Here is a 24,491-nt window from a genome sequence, read left to right on the forward strand (position 1 = left end):
GAGTCTTAAGCATACTAAACTTTTTTTTCTTTTTCTTTCCCAAGCTATAACAAGCCAGGAAGTAGAGAGGTCAGGCTCCATTCTGATGCTGTCATACATTTGGCAAACGTATGTGGTATGCTACACTGCTACCTGTATTCATTAGCTAGCCCAACTTTGCTCTAGATAAGCAGATTCCAAAACCAACTTTTTTAAAAAGAGGAAAAGCAAAGCAAAACGAGTCAGCCTATATGAAGCGTTGTAGTAAAAAGACAGGTTAATACAAAGCACTTGGAATGAGATGGAATTAATGCATGAATAGTTTTGTATACCCAACCCCTAGAATGAGTTAAATCAACTCCTTGTCTTTCTCCTTCCCTTTCCCTTTGCGTCTTCTTGGGTTTCGGAATGTATCTTGATGGTGGAGGTGGGAATGATTAGTGATAAAGAGTAGTAGGGTCTTAGTTCAGAATACCATAGAACTGTGTGCCAGATGTAAGACAACATCAGCGTGAACCTCAACCGCAGATTTCCTGTCTTGTTCTACATCAGGAAAGGACAGATGCAGGAGACAGGAATCGTAACTCATGTTCGGCGTGTTTTGCAACGATGGATGTGCGCTGGATTTTTTCTGGCATCTTTACGCTGCTGACAAAGGAATGGGGAGAGTGGCTTTTCGCAAAGCATCACATCCTTTTGTGAGCTTGTGTTGCAGAGGGAAAACTGTTTCCTGAAACACGCAGGCGCTCTGTGCAAAGCCACTGCTGCAGCATGCCGTTGTATGAGCCTGTAGCAAGGCGCCAAAGGTGTGCTTTGCTTAGCAACCTGGAATCACAAGCCGGCAAGCGGTTGATGCTTGCTGGAGCTTGCAGAGCTGCTGCTGTGCAATCTGTGGGACTATCAGTGGGACTTTCTGGGGAAGCCCCCACAAAACCCCAGTAAATTTGGTATCTCAAATCAGAATTTAATTGTACCTGCTACCACTTTAATTAAAAGCTACATCCACATAGGTCCTTTGCCTCTGCTGCTGTTAACATTTCTGTTACATAATTGCCCCTTGCAGCTTTCTCAGAAACATAGCTCAGTTGGGTGAGCACTAAATTCTCAATCTCAGGGTCGTGGATTCGAGCCTCATGTTGGGCAAAAGATTCCTGCATTGCAGGGGGTTGGACTATATGACCCTTGAGGGCCCTTCCAACCCTACAATTAGATGATTCTATGTGAAAGTTGTGCTGTATTTGGGCCATGTTTTTGTACTGAGATTTTATGAATTTAAAGCACATGGAGCCTAGGAGGAGGAGGAGGTGGAGAAGACGAAGACGACGAAGACGACGAAGAAGAAGAAGAAGAAGAAGAAGAAACATTTTAGTAGGAATAATAGTAGTAATCAGTGCTTTCCCCCCCTAGAAAACTCACTATGAAGTTGTTACAATAAATGTCACAGTTTTTAACAACAACAAAAAAGAGGTTCTGGTACTGTGTACCCTTGAATACCCTACCGGGGGGGGGGGGGGGGACACTGGCAGTAGTTGGTTTTCCTACAAAGAAGTCAGCATGCAGTTTCCCTTTGAAGTGTGTTTCATTGCCATGTACAGGGAAATATTCTAGCTGTATCTATTGTCAGTTAGTTAATTACCGGTACTTTGATTGATCACATTTGCAGTAGCCCCTGTTCTTCCCCTGGGAGATTAGGGACAGCCTACATGGGAATATCCTATAGCCTTCCTTTGTTACGATTTTAATTCAGCACATTAATTATGGTGACACTTATTAGAAACATTTTTATCCCACCTTTCCATAGAAATAGCCAAGGTTGCTAACAACATCAAAACAATCAAATAGTGATCAATCATTATCATTTACAACCCTTTCTCTGTTGGCCTTTTGGACGGGGGGGGGGGGTCCTCTCTGTGCCTCCAGAGCATATTCTAAGCTTAGAGAGAAGAAAGTCAGTTTTACGGAACAGAGAGAAGGAAAACATGTAGTCTTAACAGGGAGAACTGTTCAGAAAGGCCTGTGGAGTGAGATGGGACGCTGAGAGTCACAGAGGAATGAACAGAAAACGGGTTAAACAGAAGGCACTGAATTAAAATTCTAACAAAAAGTTTTTCCACAGTTAATGTGGAATATGTGTGCCACCACTACTGTTCTCTTTGTCTTCCTAGCTCTATTTTTTCTACTCCCTTTTCTCTGTTTCCCCCCTCCACAGATCTCTCTGTATCCCCTTCTTGCAGTTCTCCTGGTCGTTCACTTTTTACCCACTATAGGAATCAGGTGCTGAGTACACCTCTTTCCAGAAACTCCTGCAACCAAACACATTGCTCTGCTTTCCTTTGGACCACTTCAATGAGATGGGGGGGGGCGGTCTTGTCTGGGCAGCTCAGGATCTCCATACATACTCCCCAGGCTTGTGCACTTAAGAAGTCACTTCAGTGCACCTCCTTTTCTCTCGAGACACTGCCAACATTAAAGAACCTCCATAGCTCAGCTAACTCCCCCCCCCCCGCCCGCTTCCAGGCCCACTATGCAGGAAACTCTCTCCTTTCTCATTTCCCAATATCCTCTTTTTCTTCCTTCCATTTTTCCCTTTCCCCTCTCTTCCTCCTCATCGGGAAGTTCAGCAGCAACAAGTCAAAAAGCTTTCACTCCCAGAAATCTGTCTTGTTTATTAGTGCGTATTGTTCATTAGTGTGCATACATTAGTACTGTATTGTTAATTTTTTGATTATTTCTATTGTGTTTCTATTGTTTTTAATTTGTGTATTTTGTGCTTTGTATACTGTAACTTTGTGTTGTGGACCACCATGAGACCTATGGATATAGGGTGGTATATAAATTCAATAAATAAATAATTAATAAATATTTCTGGGAGAGTCGCCTGAGCTGTGTGTAGAATGACTGGCTGCAACAGGCAGTGGCGGAACTTCATGCTCGGCACTGGGGGAGCGGAGAGCAGGCAGGAGCAGGGCTGGCACATGTCCCGGGGGCGTGGTGTGCATCCTGGGGGTGTGGTGTGGCGCCTGAGGGGGCGTGGTGCCCAGCACGAGTGGGGGGGGGCAGCTGCGATGGCACCCCACCAGGATCGTGCTGCCGGGGCAGTGAATTCCCCCCCCCACTCCTCTTCCTCCGCCAGTGACAGCAAGCAATAGAGAGGGCAGGTTGTTGGCTTTCCCTCTCACACCTCCACCCTCACTTTATGGCGCTGGCAGCAGATTCAGTTATGTAAATATAAATCTGCTCCAGTGACACAGAAAAAAAGGGATGCTGAAATCTATATACCAGCCAGCATGGTGTAGTGCTTACAAGTATTGGACTAGGACTTAGGAGTCCAGAATTCAAACTCTCATTTATCAATGACGCTCACTGGGTGACCTTGGCCAGTCACTGTTTCTCAACCTAAACTATCTCATAGGTTTGTTCTGAGGATAAAAGAGGAAGGGAGAGAAGCTTACACACCGTCTTGCGCTCCTTGGAGAAAAAGTGACGTATAAATGTAATAATAAATGAAGAAAACAAAATATTTAGCAGCAAAAGGTGAACTTGGGTAAGGACAGCCAAATCGTTGTGTTGCCCATTGGTTAAATTTTATGTTTTTCCCCAAGTTGAACATAATCCCAGTATTGGAGCTCGGCTGAGGAGGTATGCACCTGGAAGGCACAGAGAGCAGGGAGGTAAGCAGCAAGCGGAAAAGGGCTCTGTACTTAACAAGCTATGTGCCCCCTTAGTTTTTAAAAACAGACAGTCACATTATCTTTCCATGCGAATGGCACATATCTGTGTGGCTCTTAGATGACTCCATACAGAAAATGGAAATGGCCACAGGCCATAGGAATTACTTCACAAGGGCACAAATGGAGAAGGGGGAACAGTGGGCCAACAGGAGTTGTGCTGTGCAAACCTGAAGTTCACTAAGAAATCAGCTGAACGTGTGAATCGACAGCTCACTTCACTATAGCACAGAGCCAGTGTCGTAAATAACCATAACCATGACTGACAGCTCACTTCACTATAGCACAGAGCCAGTGTCGTAACTAACCATAACCATGACTGGCGGAAACCATATACAGTATTGTGTGTTGCTATCACTCTCTCTTTAAATTAGAGCCTGAAATTTAGAATTAGAATTAAATGAGAAAAGTTCTATTCGGTGGCACCTATTATCCACCATTTATAATGATTTTATTAATTACATGTAGGTAATTTTGATTTGCTGATAACTAAATAAATGTGAAGATGATCTCTGAATGTGTGAAACTATTATAAACTACATGCCATTGGCAGCACCCAATCTTCTGCCCTCCTAGATCATGTGTCTGGTGTTGGGATACCTCTCCCAACATCCTAGTTACACTACTGTCCAGAGCACAGATGCAAAGGAGTGTTGGTGTGCTTTTTCTGCTTTGTTTAATGCGCCCTTCATTGTTAGTTACATCCCTTGACAAAGACTTATCCTAACACTAAACCCACTTTTGAATATGCCTGTCACTGTGCATAAATGCTGTTATGATGTCCTGAAACCTTAAGGCATTTCCCAGACCCTCCAAGTGTCCCTATTTTCCAGGGACATTTAGAGAAGCTGTCCTGGTTTCTGATTTCATCCCAGAATGTCCCACGTTTCCTTAGGATGTCTTTTTTTCATTGGAGAAATGTTGGAGGGTATGGAGTTTTCTGGCCTCCCGAGCCGTCTGAAGGCAATCTTGTACAGGGAAGTTTTTAAATGTTTAATATTTTATTATGTTTTAATATATATTGGAGGCTGCAAAGAGTGCCTGCGGCAACCCAGTAAGATGTGTGGAGTATAATAGTTTAATGATCATTATGGAAAGGGACGGCCCTATTTTCATCAGAGAAATGTTGGAGGGTATGCATTTCCTATACTAAAATAATATTCTCCCAACCCTCAATAGATTCAGTCAGTCAATGAACTGAGAGGCTGACTCAGTCAGGGTAAAACAAGATAGACTACAGTAAAGATTCAGTAATGTCACACAGAATCTTAGAAAGTTGAGGCAATAATTGCAGCTATTAGGTTGGGTGTAAAGTTTATTCCAGTTTGTAAACTGATAGGGGCCTGGAAGCATCAACAAATACATATAGGTGCTTGTGTATATGGCTACACCCACCCACCCACATGTAAACAGGTAAGAACTCTAGTATCTCATCCACAATTCGGAGCACTTCCAGACTGTTGCTCTTTTCAGATGAGATGCAAGCAATCGCATGCTGGCAAATTCAGCTTGCTCTATTATATTATTATATAACAAACCGCTTCCCACAAAGACCTGACTTTTTGTGATCAGGAAAATGACAAGAAAATGAAACACTTGCTTTGATGTAGGTTCACCAGAGCTCCCCACAAACAAATCTGAATGAATGCTCATTTAAAAAGCCCAATGCTAATCTCCCTGCAAGCAAATCTGAATGAATGCTCCACGAACAAATCACCAGGAAGTACCTTCGGGAGCAACTGGGGGAAAGGTATCTCTGTTTAACAACTAGCTGTGGTGCTCTTAAGATGTGCCTGAACTGTATTGGTATGGGAAGTGACTTCTATGTATATGTTAGTGAAATCATGAACATCTGGAATCCATCAGGGTAGCAGCCGTGATCAAACTCAATCTCTCTTGCTTCTCCAAAATTCAGGCCCCGTTGCCACTGAGCTATAGAAGGAACCATAGTAGTAGCTGGAAGTGAGAGGCATGTGATATATAGGGCAGCAATCACAGGCATATAAACATACACACAGTTCTGCTCAGTGCTATACGAACAAGGTTTTTGCCAATGGCAGATTAAATAGTCATTGGGTCTGAAACATGGTCCAAGGCTCCTTTCTCCAATTGCTCAGAGGGCTCCAAGTTTACAAACAACTGTAATTCCCATTTGGCTTGTTTTTCACCATCTAGCTTTGCTCCACACCCTCCCAATCTCACGGAATAAGTAGGCAGGAACACACAGGTACAGAGCTATCAACAGAAAGCAATTCTACATGCATCATTAGAGTGTTATGGGCGTAGGATCAATTCTCATAGCATCACCACTCTTGCTCAACTTAAGAACATATGAAGAGCCTGCAGCAGCAGACCAATGGCGCATCCAGTCCAGCATCCTGTAAAATTGCGTAATTGCAAATTAATTGACATATGAGCAACGGGCTGGCCTTCTCCCCCTCCAGAAGAGGTGGCAACTCTAAAACAACTGAGTCAGAGGAAACTTGGATCTGGGCCCCCTAGTTCCCCAGGGCTAGGCTTGATACCACTGCGTGGGCTTGATGGATGATCCTCATTGCTAACTCAATGTTTTTTTATGGGGCTCCCAGATGCCTGGGGAAGAGCTCACTGGAACGTGTTCAGTGATTATTGGAAAATGGGTCTTACGGGCCCATCCTGCAAAGATTGGAACGTGGCATATGCGTCAAGACTGAGAAAGCAGCTGCTGGAAAATGGGGGCGTTTTCTTTTTCGCAGCACTTCTTAGCTGGGTGACTTTTCTTCGGCTTTTATATTTTCATACGAAAATATTGTATATTTTCTTTGTCCCTGGAGCCCTTGGTGCATCCTGAAATTGCACTTTACCGTAATTAGACCTGGATGTTATTAACCCTTCCACCATCTTATGACTATCTTAAGAGTACTGTATTAGAAACCGCAGAAGGGAGGGGTCTCTATGCAACTGTTGTTAGCGGGATAATTGGTGGTGTGAGTGACAGCAGGAATCGGGGCAAGCAAGCTGAAGGGAGAACAACAAGGGGCGTTTCTAGGCACTTAAAGGACTTACAGGCACAGGCCCGTGGCATAAATTTCCCAGGGTCCTCAATGGCACTGTGCTTTGTTGTATGCTCAGCAGACCACACTCAGTCTAAGCAGGGTAAAAATATATGATGGTTTTAAAAGGAGGGGTACAAAAACCCCCATGGGTGGCCGCTCCCAGTGCTCTTGGATAACACACCTCTTTACCTGAATGCTGAATTTGTATCATGATGTTCTATTTGAAATGGTTTTTACAAGTTTTATCACTGTAAAGGTTTTATCTGTTTTTGTAAGGCTGCATATATTTAAAGAACATCCCCCCCAAACCCCAATAATCCAGGAAACTATAGTTTGTTGAAAATACTGGGAATTGTAGCTTCATGAGGGGTAAACTACAATTATTTGCGTTGGTGTGCCTTTAAAGTATGGTGCGTACACAGTCTAATTTTATATTTTATTTTTGTAACCTGATGGTGAAAGAAATCTTAGAAATAAATAGAAATGAATAATTATGTAAACACCTTGCAGAATATTGCACTTTAGAAAGAAGAAGAAGGCCTATTTCCTAAAGAGCCTCACAACTTCATCTTAACCCCATTTCCTAAAGACCCTCACAACTTCATCTTAACATATGATCAAACAGACAATGAAATGTACCCAACTTTTTGTACCCAAAGAAATTTCTGGTATATGTTATATGTGCTTCCACAGAAATAGCTCTTTAGCCCCAGGCAGGGTTGCCACCTTTTATTTTTATTTTTTTGCTGGCTCTGCTTTTAAGTCTTTTATCATCATCTTAGCTCACAGAAAACCATCACTCCATGTCACCTGTTAAATTTATGTTTCAGGTTGCTGCTAAAGATACGGGGCTGGTGGGATTGGGGTTTTTTTGTTTTTTAAGTGGTAACAGTATCCCAAGCCAATCTGAATGGCACAGATAAGCACTGGGGTACAGTTTCTTTACACAATGATCCCTAACTATGTTAACACAGTAGTTTTTTATAGAAAGCAGCTGACTCGGATCAGTTCCATGTCAGCAAGCATAATGCAGTGCCATCTTTCTGGGGTTATTGGTCCTGGTTGAACTATTAAGAGGGATCCCAAAACAATGCAGCGCGCAGCTTAGTAGACTGACTTGCTGAGACTGCAATTTACATGCACGTTTACCTGGGAGTAAATCTCAAAAGGATGTACTCCACCTTCCAAGAAAACACATACAGGACTGCACGAGGAGAACAGTCTTGTTAGGCAACTCCGACCGCTAAAAAGGATGCTGAAAGTTATTTGGTATGTGTGGCTATTAGGGAAGGACCGGGCAGCATGCTAAAAAATAAAAAATAAAATAAAAAATAAAAAGTCTGCTGGTTACCCTGTTGGATTTTACGCTCCTTGCTTCTTTACCCAAAGGGGTGAGACTTTGCCCACCGATCTTGCCCGCTTCTGCTACGCGGCCAGTAGGAGGGAAACATGCAAATTACACTACGGCACTTTGAGGGTCGATTGGCCAAGAAAGCTCTGATGTCACAAACCCCTTACAATAATTAACACTAGAATGGGTGGGCGAGATGGGGGTGCGGAGGGGGGAGGTTGTATGTACTGGATCTACAGCAACGGGAGTGGAAGGAGGCGAAGAAGAGAAGAGGAGGGGAGGGGAGGGGGGTTTCTCCCTGCGTAGCCTTGCCAGCTCTTAATGGAAAGAGCGTGTCCAGCTGGCAGGAGTGCACTGGGAGAGCGAGGGGGAAACGGATCGGGGCGGCGGGGGGCTTCCTCCTTCCTCCTCCTCGCCCCATTCCCACTCCCTCCCCACCGCCTCTTCTTCTCCATCCTTCCACCACCGCTGTGGCTCTCCCGTGTCTCCGCTCCTCGGCCTCCCCCTGCGGTGAGCCTTCTGGTGACCCCTCCCTGCCGGCTTGGCCGGGGGCCGGAGTGCAGCTGGCCCTGGTTCAGCGGAGGAAGCCGGCAGCCCATTAAAGCAGGTGTCACATGTTCCTTCACCTGGGTCACTTGGCATGTGCAGGCGCCACGATTTCCCTTTAAGAGCCCAGCCTGGAGAGGCGAGGGGGACCCTGGGGGCAGGATCCAAGGAGCAGTGAGCCATGGTTCCCACTGCAGTCCTGGACCGCTCCTTCTCCCCCACACCCGTCTCTCTCTCTCTCTCTCTCTCTCTCTCTCTCTCACACACACACACACACACACACACAGGGGCCCATGCAGCCCTAGTATGTCAGATCTATTACAATCCCACCCACCTCTTTTCCTCGCCACAAAAACTGCAATATATACTGTGAGACACACACACACAGAGAGAGAGAGAGAGAGAAAACTACTGTTCCCCATGCTATACACCTCCTGACTTGCAGATCAAACCAACAGAACTGAAAGGGGTTGAAGATGCCAAGCCATCAACAAAAACACGCATCACTGAAATAAGCAAATGATGGCCAAGATGGGCCTGCTTTGTATGTCTCCCTTCACACAAGCATTGTTTTAAGTCATGGTAGGTTGCAAAGGGGGTGTGCGAATCCTTTAGGAGGCCCCCCGGCTGCCAGAACTTACAATATAGCACAAGAAGTTGGAACCAATATTGGAGCTGTGAGCAATGACCATATTTTGTTGGTGTCTCCCCCTTAACATTTGGGAAGCAGCAGAGTGCCTGACCTCACCTCAATGACACTGGCAAAACGAAGGCTGCAATCCTAAGTAGGCTAGCTAGGGAGCAAATCTGCATTGCAAGCTGATGAGTAGAAATAACAACAGTAATAATAATAATATGTATTATATTATATAATACACACTCTGGGCAGCTTACAGCATATATAAAACATAGTAAAATATCAAACATAAAAACTTCCTGATACTGAGCTGCCTTCAGATGTCTTCTAAAAGTTATGTAGTTCTTTATGTCCTTGACATCTGAAGGGAGCGCGTTCCACAGGGAGGGTTCCACTACCATATAGAAGCCGCGGCCATAAACTAGAAGTGGGAAATGTGAATCATAAAACAGTCCAGACCTTCGCGGAACAACGGTGCTCCGACATTGCTAAGAGGTTGTATCAAAGCTGACTAGAACATACGTTCAATTAAAAACACCCTCTCTTCTATTAGCAGTATTCAAAAGTGACGCATCCCAGACAGGAAGGCTTTTATAGCATTACATGCGAAAGTACACTAAAACAGGGGAGATGATTTCAATCTCTAGTGCCCCAAGGTGGTGCGTGCAAACATACAGAGCAATACTTTCTCCAGATCCACATCTTGAGTTGTGGCTGCAATGGACAGCAGTGAAAGGAGGACTTTAAGGGAGAAGTTGAGGGCCTCATTCAGCAGAAGGGCTCCCAAACACGGAAGGGTTGACTTACCAGGTTTTGAATACAGGTAAGGAATACAGGTTTTGAAGCAAGTGGAAAAAATACACATCAGCAAAGGAATCCCAAACCCTTTAAAGCCAGCAACAACTGCACTAATGGAGACCAGCCTAGTGCCAGAAAAGTCCTTGGCTGCTTTCTGAACTCAAGCATATCTTTTTCGCCTGTGCTAGACTTAAAAGAAACTAACAATGTTCTGTGATACCACACAGGACAAAAAATGCCTACTACCCACCACACTTGTGCCTCGGAAATGTTTCCCCTCCAAACATTTCAGGGCCTCTCCTAAATTTTTATATCCAAATACCGTAATTTTTTGGCGGGGCCCCTTTCATAGCGCCACAGGCCCTCCAGACAGCAATAATGTGTTAGCATTGGGGATGCATCCCAGGAAGAATAAAGCAAAATAAATCCACCACAAAATGCACTGTTTCTGTGTCAAGAACATGTTGCAGAATACACCCATAACTGAACACCAGCTTGGAGGAACCCTTTGAGATATTATGCCTGGAGGACAAATCTACCTGCTCATATCTTTTGCCCCATGACAAACTGCTGTAGAAGAAGAATTTGGAACATCTAATATCTGCAGCAGAGGTATAAAGCGGTAAGGAAAAAAAGGGATATCTGCAGACCAATACCTGCAATCAGCACTTGTAGCATTTCAGGAGTGCTCTTTCCTGAAGTAACTAAGTTTCTTGAATGGATAAAGTCATAGAGAGATGTCATGTTATTTTAAGATAGGCTGCCGTATATATGACACACAAAGGAAGTAAATTCACTAGAAATGTAGACTTAACAACTGTGCTTTTCCAATCAGATCATTATATTATGCCCCCTAAACAATACACACCACTGGCTTCTGGTCGGTTTCTAGGCTCAATTCAAAGTGGGTTTTTTTTAAACTTTAAAGCTCTTCATAGTATCTATATGCTAAGATTTTCAACAGAGGTCCTTCTCTGGGTTCCCCCACTGTTAAGGAAAAAATCCTGAGGTACAGGACTTACTCCACAACCCAGCTTGTTGGGGTGCCACTCCCCACGGGTCCCTCTGGTCAGCAGAAAAGGAGTCTCCAGCCAAGTTACAGAAGCAAATCAGTGGTCAGTGGACCTGATCTTTATTTGTTGCAACCAAGGTTCAGACGCAAAAAGAGAAAGAACCCAGAGCATGGGGCTGCACAGACTTCTGAAACTTTCCCAGCTTTCCCATAATACGTCACTCACATGATCATCAAAATGTCATGAAAGAGGAGTGGTTGGCATGCAGAAACATGAAACGGTCACCCACCCCTGTCAATCATTCCAGTTCCCAACAACTTTTAACTACCCTCTTCTGCAAAGAACAATAAAAGTATTTACACATCCTGCACTTCTCCTTTGAAAGTATCAGGATTCAATCCACCATCCCAATGGGATTCTGCCCTTGATTGCCTCTTGCCTCCTATTGTAAGGCTAAGTTCACACCTTACGGAGAGGCAAGGAATAAGTGACCATATGTTTAAGGAATTATGGAAGCAGGGTGAGCCCTGGATTCCCCTCTTCCGGAGGAGTCATTAGCCATTGGAACCAAGGAAACCAGTCAAACCGTTGAATTTTGGTGATTATTTGAAGTTCCTACAATTTTCTATATTGGATAGTCAGAGGAAACAGTACAATATATTGTACAATTTATTGCTACAATTTTATAGACTGCTTTTCTGAGCCGCTTTGCTGTTGTGCATGGATGGTGCTTATGTAAATGGTGAAGGAGATTAGTCTGGCTCATTGTCCTGGCCTTAGTTCGGGGCTGTGGTGGGGACTTGGGATTTTGGGGGAGTCGTTTAACTGCCCCCTATCCCTGGTTTTAATACCCACTATCTGAGGGAGGGTGCTTTGAAGGGAGGGCCTTCTTAGTGGTGGCGCCATGACTGGAATGCTCTCCCCAAGTATCCTTGCACGAAGTCATTTTGGCAACTTTTAATTTTTTTCTCAGGTTTTAATATAGTTTGATGTGATTTATATTGGCTGGGTTTTCTATTTTTATACTGCTCCTAGTGATTTTCGTTTGTTTAATGTTTTGATTTGTATGTTTTTAATTTATTTAACTGGGCTTTGAAATTTGTAAAGTTGCTATGGAAATGTTAATGAAGAGTTGGGTAATAATCCCCAAAAGAGAAGTAATTAAATAAACACAGTGCAATATTGGCAAGTAAGCTGGCCACTGGGTAGGTGAAAAATTATGGTCCCTTAACATGAGCTCATGTAAGACTGTGTGCAAAGTTGTTCAGCATGAGGGCAAACTCACTGGTTGAGGGCTGTGGAAGAGGTAGCAGAAAAGACACTCACATGATTAACTATCAAACCAAGATGTGGTATGAAGGGCAGCAAATGGTGGCGGTGGTGGGGGAATTGTGAGTATAAAGGAAAGAAGTTTATAAGAAAGAAAGAAAGGGGGGGAAGGGTAATAAACGTGTACAAGCCTTTGTGACTTTCCAGGAAAGACTGAAGGGTAGGCAAATCTTAGGCATAGAGTGTGAGGCTGAAGCAGTCTCATCCTATGCATGTCTATTAAGATGCAAGTGCCATTGATGGGGCTTACTTCCAGATAGGTGTGTGCATAGGATTATAGCCCAATTACAAATATACACCTTTTTGCGTTTCTTATTACCTGGGTGCAGCGTGGTCCCTTGTGTTAAAGCAGAGCAAGTAGAAAAATCAGATGAGGATGAAGAAGTATGAGACAGGGTGTTACTACGTTTGTTTGTTTGTGTATGTATGTGAGAAAGAGAGAATGCGCCAAGGGGCCATGCCCACTGACAAGCAGTCCTTGAGTGTCTAGTCACCACCACATGTGACTCTCAGCTTGCCCACTTCTGCTGTAAAGAAAGACGATGGGGCCAGGTAGAAAGATCCAGAAGGTAGCTAGGCCTGAAAGGTTTCTGTTTCTTATGAAACATAACAGCACAGGGGAACTCAGATGGAAGAAGTGATGGCAAGAGAGAGAAAGAGATGGAGTAGCAGAAGAGGAGTGAATTCAGTGCTCATGTCAGTAGGTGGAGATATGTGAGCCATGATGTGTTCTAGGAGAGCAAATTTCAAGGTCATACATGTGCACTATAACACTTCACCGCCTTCAGAGCTTTAGGAGACCGACATTCTGCCTTGTTTAGTGTTCTAGAAGGACATGTGTCAAACAGTAACTTTTGTACAACTTCTGTTATATGATCTTGCTTTCCATTTAAACCCCACTCCTCCTTAGCAACAGGTCTTCTCCAATGCATTCAAACTGAGTGAAAAATAATGGTGGTAAATCATTCAGTGCAAAAGCACAATAAAAATGATGTATAATAATGACAGCAAAAGCTGAGGAGGTCTTATCGTACAGCCATTAACTCCAGAACCCCCAAAAGAATAAGCAACCCAGTCACCACAAGAGAGACTAGATCACTGTTCCTGATGTGTTTTGATAAGATGGGGGGGGGGATCTGCAGGTCTCCCCTGCATGACAGAATCCCTGATGTGTATTGGGGATGGCTTCGTTTGGAACTCAGCAAAGTAAAAGGACTGGCCATTTAGCTCTGCTCTGTGTTCAGAACCTCTGGGAGACAAATTCACCGTCTTATCGGTTCCTGGCATCCCGCTATTTGGGCGGCTGCGCCTCCCTCAGTTGTGTCTGCCAGGCCTGTACTGTACTGGGCTTCGTTCCCCAGCACAGCAGGCACTGTGACCTGACCCCGCTGGGCGACTCCAAGCTCAGTCCACAACAGCTTTCCCTTACTCTGTAGCAAGTTGGGAAACAATCCTTTATATGGTCTGCAAGCTGCTGGCTCACTGGACACCACAAGGATATTTGGCCGGTTGAAGTCATTGACTATTAATGTTCTAGTGAGGAAAAATGGGCCGTCTCCCTCCTCCAGCACTGCGTACAGCCCTTGCCCACGCACACCCTCTCTCCCCTTGCAGATGAGCATTGACCCCAACTTGCTGACCAACTTCTCTATTCCAGTTCAGTGCTTCCCATAAAAATAGTTCTGACTCCATTCTGTGATTCCACCCTCATCCTGCTAGTCTAATCCTCAGATCCCTGTAAATAGCTCCCTTTGTGCCCCATGATTCCTGCAAACCTGTCCCTGGGATTACAGATGCAAATAACTCTACTTAAACTCCCCCCCCCAATTCTCAAGCTACAGACCAGCCCTCAGCAATGTCCCCAGAATGGGCTCAGCCCACATTCCAGTGTTTTAGCTATAGCAAATGGAAATGTCAGTGCTTTATTTCTAAAATGTAAAATGTGGGAGCCCAGGCCTTTTTGAAAGTCCTGTTTTCTTCTTGAAACCCTTCCTCATAAAACCAGGATATGTGGTGTATTAACTTACATGTTGCATTTTAGTTACTGTTGAGTGAAGGAAATGCACTCTGCATATGCTCAAATTCCTTTTCTCTACTATGCTGTACCACCATGAACAGGCTGCAGGGCTAACTCTTATGTTATAAAAAAGATCACATGAACCTCCAATAGCCCCTGTCTGACTGCTGATACTGCCTGCTGGTTTTGATAGCATCTAAAATGAGTTTACTAATGTGTATCCATTCTTTAAAATTAGTATTTGGGAGAGAAAGCTGGCGAGAGAGATTGTGAAGAATGTGCCAGTGATTTGTGGTATCTAAATGTAAACATCTGCTTTGTAAGTTGCAGGAAATTGCATATTTTGTAGTTACAAAGTAGGTAAGGTGATACCTTCTCCTGCCAGTATAGGAGTTTGCAAGCTTTTGAGTTACACAGAACCTGCCATTAGGCAGAACGGAAAGGTACCGTCTATGCCAAAATATTCTACAGCCAGCATTTCAAAAAACCTTCAAGAGGGGGGCAGGCCTCATTCACTCAATAGCTTTGATTGCTCACTACCACACCATGACTCACTGGCTCACATAACAAGGGTGTACTTATGTTCGTTCTTCCATTGTTAGGAGGGTACACTGATGTCTTATCCCATAACCTGAAAAGGAACAGAAAGAAGTGTGTACCCCACTTTCCTCTCACCAGCTCCTGAGCAAATGGATCCTGGGATTTATTGTCTGTGCGCGGTGCAGGATGAGGGGGAAGGGAGGGAAGAGGAGAGGGGGAGGGGGCAAAGGAAGCTATGCCTGGCAAGGCCCTGGGATAGATTGACCCTGACAGATGTTTACAGTGGTGCTGAGGAAGGGGGGTTATTATAGAGCCGCAGACTAAACAGACCTTGATGCAGGGAGGGGCAGATAGCACTGCCCCCAGCCCCACCAAATCTCCAATCTAAAGTGAGGGGGGCAGGTTCTAGGATGGGGTCCCACGGAGGAAGCAGCATAGGAGAGGGGAACTTGTGGCAAAATTATCCTATCCTCTGCCGCTGAATTTTGCCCAGATGGTTTCCAAAGTCAGGCAGCTACTGAAGAACTAAACAGTGAGGTTTAAATGTGGTGAGATTAGAGGGAGAGATGTCCAAAGGAATATATATACGCAGGAGGCTGCAGTGAGCAGCTCAGGGGAAGAGGCTGATCGTTGGAGGGAATTCCTTGTGAAGGAAGAGAGGGAGCCAGGCCAGAACAATACAGTGACCTTTCTGGCCTCGCAAGAAACCACGGAGGCTCCTGACGTCAGAGGCCCATTACGAAAGTGCCTGTTCCCAACACAGGGAAAGGTCATGTCTGGTTCCAACACATTTTCATCCAACTGGCATCTTTCTCGGCATGTAGTGGTGTGCATGCGTGTGTATGTAATGGGAGAAAATGGGGGCGGTGGAGGAAATCCCGTCACTTCCCAGAACTGGGAGATCCTGCCATGGTTCTGCCAACAATTGTCCATCAATCTGATTTGATAATCCAGAGCTGGTGAGAGAATTCCAGCGTTCAGTTCCAAAGACAGGCTTTAAGCTCAGCCTGCAGGCCTCAGGCTTCCTTTGCATGTGCACACACATACACGCTCAAATTTCACGTATAATTGCACAGGAAACTTATTCACATCAATTTTTGCAGTCAAACATGCATTTAGAGATTTGTGAAGAAACCCTACACCCATTTTATTTCTATATATCTTTAAATGTACACACGCGCGCGCGCACACACACACACACACAGCCGTTTTGGCTCTCTGAGGGCCCTCAATAGTATACTTCACAGCATTCTCTCATCTGAAGCTGTTCCCAAAGTCAGAGCTGGCCCAATATATTTTTCTGCCTGAAGCAGAAGACAAGCTGGACACCCACACAGACACCCACAAATTCCACATACTGGACTGGCAGGTGAAACTTACTGTAATACAGAGCTGGCCCAAGACATTTTGCTGCCTGAGGCAGAATGGCAAACAGCATTCACTCCTCTCGCCAAGTCCTGGTCACATTAATGATAGGCTGGCCAAGTTATTTTGGCACCTGAGGTAGAGAATCCCACAAGTACCTTTTCCTGAGAGTAAAAATTAACAGCAGCATTCAACTAGATCCGTGTGTGGAAGGAACAACTTCCACTTGTGAAATAGGACTCCCCCACCACCACCATTCACATCCCCAAATCTGCTCCTGAGGGTTGGAAGAAGCCCCAGAATGAATTTAAAGGGCTTGTTGGTCAAGCGGATTTCCACTTGCACAAAAATTTACATAGCGCTACGGTTGAATAAAACCCAATGTTTTCAGCCCCTTTGTGACATTCAAACCCAGCTGCCTGACGCAGCCACCTCACCTGACAACTGGAAAGCATCCTCCACCGTGCCCGAGGACAGCAGGCAGTTTTGTGGGGGCACAGGGCAGGCCCTGTGGCACACATTGCCTTTTCCTCTGACTAAGTGGAACACTCAAGGGAAAACAGCCAAGCATGGCTAACACTGCTGACCAGCACCTGCCACCTGAGGTGGTTGCCTCACTCTGCCTTTTGCAATTTCTGAAGGCCAAATAATGGCTGAGGGCAGCTACTCAAGCCCTGCTAGTGGGCCTCACAAAGCATCTGTCCAGCTGCTGCTAGGAATTGAATGCTGGGCTACATCAATCTTTCACACGTTCCAGAGCTCTTCTTATGTTCTTAAACCTTATTGGGCTCTTGTCTAGTAATCTGGAATACTGCCCCCACTTTCATTTTAATGGAAATGTAGGCAAATTGGACAAAGCACATTTTATTGAGAAAGGTGGAAGGATCTGGTTATGTTCAGCCTGGAGAAAAGAAGGCCGAGGAGGTAAATGAAGCACTCTTCAAATACCTGAAGGGATGTCACCAGAAGGGCTTCCTTCTGTCTGCTCCAGAAGGAAGGACTAGATCTAATAGGCTTGAAGTAGGAGACACCTCTTGATGGTGACAACAGTTTAACAATGGCAGTGATTATATAGGAGTGGGAAAAGACTCCTCCTCATTGGAGGTTGTCAAGCAAGAGGCTGGAAGGCATCTTGATCTCTGGCTTCCCTGAGAATTTTGCTGCCTGAGGTGAAGGACAAGATAACGTTTGATTTCCTGTATAGAAGCTGACTGGACTGGTAGTTTAACCTGGTGAGTGATGATGGGATAGTGTCCTCTACTACATCTGAGGCAGCAGGCTAGTTTAGCAGGGGAGGGCCAAATTGGGTAGCATACACAGCTCTGTCTTCCAACAGAGGGAAATAGCCTGGGGGCTTCAGAGGATGAACTGCTGCTTGATGTCCTAATGGTAGGACTGGCCCTGGCTGAACATGACTGGCTACAAGGCCCTCTCCAATTCTATGACTGGTAGAGTTAATGCATGGTGATTCCTGCCTCAACTGACCGGAGTGAAGAAGAAATATGAGAAAACAACTTCCACTTATCAGAGACTGTACATACATTAATTCCCATAAAAAAGTAATGAGGAAAATCTGCTCTTAAAAAAACACACCACAGACTGGACAGTAATATGCCACTAAGTAATATGGGCACTAAGGAACACTGAACAAAAGGGCCTTTGACATAAGGAATGCGTGGCGGGAAGATCCCTGGTTCTTATTTTCTGGCCCTGTCTTTTCCATATACTTTGACAATACATGCCATGTCTATAAAAGCAACCCTGCCTTTTGAGTGCCCTGTTCCAGAATGTCAGTTTTTTAAAGCACAAAACTCAATGAGAAAATAAGCAAACAGTCCAACAATCCAAAACAGGGTGAAAATGCCTGAACAGAAAAAATCAACAAGTTGTTCAAGATAACATATCAACCTTTGTGAACCTTACAGACCAGCACTGTGGAAGTTGACTGAGAGGTAAGTCCCACAGAGTTCAATGCAAATACCCATAAGATTGCAGCCTTAAATGCGATGCCCACTTAAGGGTTTATAGGTCTCCTATGATTCCCTATCACAGCAAAAAAATAAGGCAACGGTACTTGACAGCAAGCATGACTGGATTTTGAGTGTTCTTTGCTTTTTGGTGCATGAGTTATCCTAACCATATGTGGTTGTGCTTATCCATGATTTTTTGCCACTGAATAAGCACTCATTACAAGGCACTAAGGATGCAGCCTAGGTATAAGCTCATTGGGTGGACCAACTTCTCCTATCCAAGTACTAACCAGGCCTGACCCTGCTTTGCTTCAGGGAAGACTTAATTCTGAGCAAGCATACACTGGACTGTTCTGCACCCCTGAGTCTCCCTCACCCTATTTATGTGCACGTTTGAATGTTGTAAATGCAGTCTAGAAGGCAGATGAGAACAATAAAGATGCATTTTGTAGTAGCCAGTGTTGGTTCTGCATTCACATTACTGATGCAGCAAACACAAGAGTCTTTTATGCCGCAGTCCTCTGCATGTTTACTCAGAAGTAAGCCCCTTTGTGTTCAATGAGGCATACTCCCTTGTGTGTTTAGGACCTCAGCCTCATAAGGCAATCCTATACACAGAAACAAGTTCTATCAAGTTCCAGTGGGTCTTTCTCCCAGGACTGGAGAATACAGGACTGTACCTTTGCATAGCAATCCTATACATGTTTACCCAGAAGAAGCAAGTCCTGCTATGGGCCTTACTCCTGGCTATGAGTGCAAAGGGTTGCAGTGCTCTGCATGACAGGATCCTTTAAACGGCAAAGGAGTTCAAAACTCCTGTGTTGCCTGGATGAATAAATCAGAGAAAGAACAACAACTCTTCACCTAGGAATCCAAGAGGTTTGCTTATATATTTCAAAAAAAATTCTTCCTTCTGTTCTCCAAAAGCCTGATTTCCAGAAGATAGCAACGTAGAGTATGTCCTCACCAGTCAAGTGAGGAAGCGGGGATACAGTAGATCAACCTTAGGGAATCGGGATCGACTTTATGGGGTGTGGATTGAAAACAGCCCTAAGAGCATTTACCTGATTGTACACCTCTCGGCCAGAGAGTGAGGCATCATTGAGCTGAACTGAAAACGGACGGTGATTGGGGTGGGGGGTGTTGCTCGCTTGTGACTCACTCCCTTTTCTGTTTGGGTTGGCTGAGCCCCGCGGTGCCGGGAGCCCCCACGTAGGTTGTTTTTTGTGGTTTTTTTAACAGCTCAGCCCCACATGTTACGGTGTGAGAGGCTGGGCGGGGCGGGGGCGAGAGGAGAAGGAGGAGGGTCGAGTTTCCAGAGTTGCAGGCGATGTTGGTTCCAAAACAAACAACAAAGCTGTCCGTAGACTTTTACGTGGCGTGGTGGGGGGAGGCTGAAGGGGTCGAGGGGTGTGGACGACGGCAAGCTGGGCACAGATTAGGGTGGCCCTGAGGCGAGAATGGGAAGAAGCAATCGAAGCATGGCGAAAAGGGGCCGCAGCGCATTTTTGCAACTTTTTAGAATGCGATCCGAAGAAAAGAGCTTCTTCACCGGGGGAGGGGTGCATTTACTTTTTCTCCCTCACGTACAAAAGAGAAGTTGGATCAGGCTAGATAAGGTGGTAGATACGGGAGAGGGAGGTGGTAGATACGGGAGAGGGAGGAAGGGAACTGATTTGTGGGGCGCTGAATTTCCGCGGCCATTGCAGTCAACGAGCTGTATTCATTTATTTTAAGATTTGTATCCCGCTTTGTCACCGGAACTTCGAAAGCGGCCGCCAGTATAAAAAGCCCTCTAAAAACCAGACCAGAAGAGGGTTGTTTAATGGCGGCTGGAGTTACGGGGAATGCGTATGGTGAGCCCAGAAAGCTCACCGTGGAAGATTCTCGCAGCATTTCTCCAGACGTTTTATTTTATGGATTCTAAGCGAATAGGTATATGGAAAAGATAATAGACTAGTCCCAGCAGATTTATCTTGGGAGGAAGGTCCCGTCTATGATTTACGTGATAAGGAAGTTTTATTTTTGCCTTCGCAAATATTTTTTGATACTCGAGGCTGAAAGTCAGAGCAGCAGGCCAAGAAAATACGCGCCCTGTCTTTAGGAGTCAGTACAAGAGAGCACTCTGCCCACCTCACCCTCGAAAAAAATTAAAGGAGCAACTGATTGCCCTTATGTTTAGCGGGGAGGGCTTAATCTAAATCTAAATCTCCAGAGTGAAAGCGACTACTGGGAGAGGAAAGGGTGTAAAGAGAGCAATTGCTTTTCACCTTGCAGGTATGCATAATACTTTGAAAGGAAGCCTTTGATGCAGTGAACTGGGGTAGACACCAGTCCTCTCCTGGTTCACACACAAAGGGAAGGACTAAGACAGGCATGTCCAAAGTCCATTTTGGGGACCTAATCCGGCCTGCCGGTCAATTTTATCCGCCCCCCGTGGCAGTATATGTCCTGGGGTAAAACCCTTAAAAAAGTTCAACAACTTTGGTCAGCCCTTGCATATGTTCACTTCATCAAATCTGGCCCTCTCTGAAAAAAGTTTGGGCACCCCTAGACTAAGAGGAATTAGCAAATGGAAGGTGAGGTAGGGAAGAGGCAGAAACCAATTTAATGTAATATGGAGGGGGAAATGAGTTCATTAATGGGCCAGAGGCACATTGGAGTTGACCCAGGATTGAAGTGGAGCAGAAGCATGTTGGAGAGTGGATTTGTACTTCTTAGGGTGAAGGTAAAGGGACCCCTGACCATTAGGTCCAGTCTCGGACGACTCTGGGGTTGCGGCGCTCATCTTGCTTTATTGGCCGAGGGAGCTGGCGTACAGCTAATGGGGTCATGTGGCAGCATGACTAAGCCTCTTCTGGCAAACCAGAGCAGTGCACGGAAACGCCGTTTACCTTCCCACCGGAGCGGTACCTATTTATCTACTTGCACTTTGACATGCTTTCGAACTGCTAGATTGGCAGGAGCAGGGACCAAGCAACGGGAGCTCACCCCGTTGCGGGGTTTTGAACAGCCGACCTTCTGATTGGCAAGCCCTAGGCTCTGTGGTTTAACCCACAACGCTACCCGCGTCCCATCACTACTTAGGGTACGTAAGATTATATATGTACCCTTAGCACCTTTAACCTTGCTTCTGTGCAAAATCAGAGTGGTTATGAAATGTTGAAAGCATTCTGTATATTCAGAAAGGTTGAAGGAGGAGTCTTACATATGTGTTCAGAACTAGGCTGCAGTAGAAACTCTGGATAACTTAATACTGTATGACATTTAAAGTGCTACCCTGAAACTGAGAGGGCACCCCCTTTGCCATAAACTATCTCAATGACTTAGCTAAGTACCATGGTACCTAAGGGAGCGGTGATGCTGTGGTCTAAACCACTATCAGCAGTTTGAATGTGTGAGGCAGGATAAGCTCTAGTTACTGTGTCCCAGCTTCTGCCAGCCTAGCAGTTTGAAAGCACACCAGTGCAAATAGATAAATATGTACCACTGTGGCAGGAAGGTAAACAGCGTTTCCAGGTGTTCTGTTGCACCAGGAGTGGTTTAGTCACACTGGCCACATGACCTGGAAAGCTGTCTGTGGGCAAACGCCAGCTCCCTCGGTCTGAAGCAAGATGAGTGCCGCACCGCACTCCTTTGACAGGACTTAACTGTCCAGGGGTCCTTTACCTTTCTCTCTTTCTTTTTTACTAACATAAAAAAGTTTCACATAAGAAAACCCGATGTCTGACACCTATCATTTTCTCTGCTTGATTTAAAGTTTGTTTTTAATATGCTGCAGTTGCAGGAAGCCTCAAAAGTGTGTGTGCATGCACAGGGGTGTCTGTAGGAAGCTTAAGTCTGCAGTGGTCCTGGACATGTGAACTTCCCATTCTGCTCAGACAAACAGTGAACTGCCCCATTGCACACATCTAAAATTTAGATGCCCACATTATCAACTTTCTTCTTCATTGTCCTATGAGAAGGTCCAAGAAAGTAGAACATATATTAGTATATCTTTGAGCATTGTTACAATGTGGTACAATGTTGAAAATTTCAGCTAGTAATCCAAGGTCTTATAACTCTGCTGGTTCTACTGAGTAGAATATCAACCTTTGTGAATTATATAGTGTCTCCTATAGTGGGCTATGAATGACTTGACACCTGACGTTGGTGTGTGGAGCATGGCAAAGAACCAGCACCACTTTTAGAGAGCCAGATGCCTCTATCACCATTTCTGCTTTTAGTCTGGAAACAACCTATGAGTTGGGCTGTTCATTAAATCCATTTTACAGAACAGAGGCTGAGCAAAATAAAATACATTGTTTAGGCTTTCTGATGAATCTTCAGCTGACGGGATTGGAACAAAGTTCCCCCATGTCTTCAGTAAGTAGGGGCTGGGTGGGCTGGAGTGATGTTGGTTGTGTACCCTGCTTGTCCTTACATCTGTGTATTCCCTTAGGCATACTCCGGGCTGAGCAAATGGAGGAGTCTGCTGATGACACTGGGGAGCCCCAAACAGCCGGCAGACTTGTTTGCATCAATAATGACAGAGTCAAGGCCGTGCAAGAAAGCGGACAATGAAATTAACCAGACAGTGGCTGTGCTTTGTAAGGATTTTTCCATTCTGAGGTAAGCTGCATCACTCCGGGAGAGAGAAGTGTAGGGTGAAGTAGGAAGTGACAGGGAACAGAAAAAGTGTGAAAATGAATGAGGCACAGAAGGAGATTCCTAGATGGATGGGAGACTCTGCAGGTTATATAGCCCACGAAGGAACTTGCAGCTGTTTACAAATGGGCACACAACAGAGCATGTGCTAGAATACTGTACATAAGAAACTTTACTGGGTCCTCCAACACATTTTTAACCATTTATTGTCAAACTTAGAGCCTGATCTTAATCACATTTACTTGGAACCAAACACTACTGATTTCACTGAGACTTGTTTCCTGGCAAGTATACTTAGAAGTTCAACAACAGTTTGTGAACAGCTCCTAAAGTTAAATACCTGTAGCAAAAGAACAGGCAGAGGATAGTCGGTGACCACCCACACTTATAGGCAGCAGCAAACAAGGGCAGAATGGGGAATTGAGGCAAAGGATGTGAGAACAGATGAGGTCAAGTGAGAAGGGAAGACAGCTGAATGGACAGCTGAGTTGGAAGCTTAGGGGTTGAAGAATAAAACACAAGGGGTGCAATACAGGGGTTAGGTGCACACATTCCATGCAAATCACTTAGCTGTGTGCTTAGTTCCTACAGATTTGCCTACAAAGCACCATGCAGAAACCATAAGCAGAAACTTTGACAAGCTGTTTAGTGAACCTGGATGCACTAAGGCTATAAAAGTTAGAAGGCCAGATTGGGGGAGTCACTGAGGTCCGTAAGACATCTATGCAGCTTGCCAGAATACCCCATAGTCTTGGAATAGGTCTTGGAAATCTGTACCTGTAGTTGAGTCAGTGGAAGAGATTAGGGATGCTGTTGGTTAAGTGCCCACCCTGTTGCCCAATGGCTGTCTATGGTAGTCTCAAGTCCAGTGTTGGGGGACCCCAGGACAGTGGTTCTGCATGACATCGACATTCATGCCAAGGTTGCTTTGTCTGGTCCAGTTTGGGCCTTCATGGCCTTCATGGGCCTGTCCCAAATTGTCAATGGACCAATACACAGGGTAGGACACACATTAGCTTTAGGCTTCACTTCAGGGTGAGTGGCTGGTGGTTTGCATATTGATCCCTTTGTTGTGGGGAGGGGCCAATTTGGACAGCATGCGCTTTGAGACCTATGAAATCTGATTGATTCCTGAGTGCTCTGGAAGATTTTCGAGTAGCCAGTTTTGGTGATTTTGTTGAGGCTGTTTCCTAATTGTAGAACATTAGGGTGAGGAGGCCTGTTGACACAGTCGCTTCAGTGTGTCTGGTCTGACACTGCAGAGCTCATTCTGCTCCTCAGTTCTCTTCATAGCTATGAGCCACAGAAGAGGCCAGATAACAGCTGTAGCAGGCTGAACAGTGGTTAGAATGCATATCTGCAAGTATCACATAGCGATGATGGCAGTGAAAAAGGTCCACCATTCCACTTCCATCAAGCAGAGCTCTTTCTAGTTAAAATGTTGTTACAACCTGCCTCAGTAACCACCACAAGCCTGCTGTTTAGACACACCTGTTTAGGCAAGCATTCCCTGGAAGTGAACTTGTGATTTTATTG

The 24,491-nt window shown here is 45.1% G+C and overlaps 1 protein-coding gene and 1 long non-coding RNA gene across 5 annotated transcripts in view; one reads left to right on the top strand and one right to left on the bottom strand.

Annotated features, from left to right (window-relative positions):
• The window catches only part of CLCF1 (cardiotrophin like cytokine factor 1), a 50,899-nt gene that overhangs the window by 16,653 nt on the left and 9,755 nt on the right, over positions 1–24,491 (bottom strand). The window lies entirely within an intron of this gene.
• The window catches only part of LOC309351525, a 34,974-nt gene continuing 29,865 nt past the window's right edge, over positions 19,383–24,491 (top strand). For both annotated transcript variants that reach the window (XR_014160890.1, XR_014160891.1), the window contains exons 1-2: positions 19,383–20,243; positions 22,750–22,919. This is a non-coding gene — a long non-coding RNA (uncharacterized lncRNA). The remainder of the gene's footprint in view (positions 20,244–22,749; positions 22,920–24,491) is intronic.

This window comes from Podarcis erhardii, assembly GCF_964252035.2.
Source record: "Podarcis erhardii genome assembly, chromosome: 1".
NCBI lineage: Eukaryota > Metazoa > Chordata > Lepidosauria > Squamata > Lacertidae > Podarcis > Podarcis erhardii.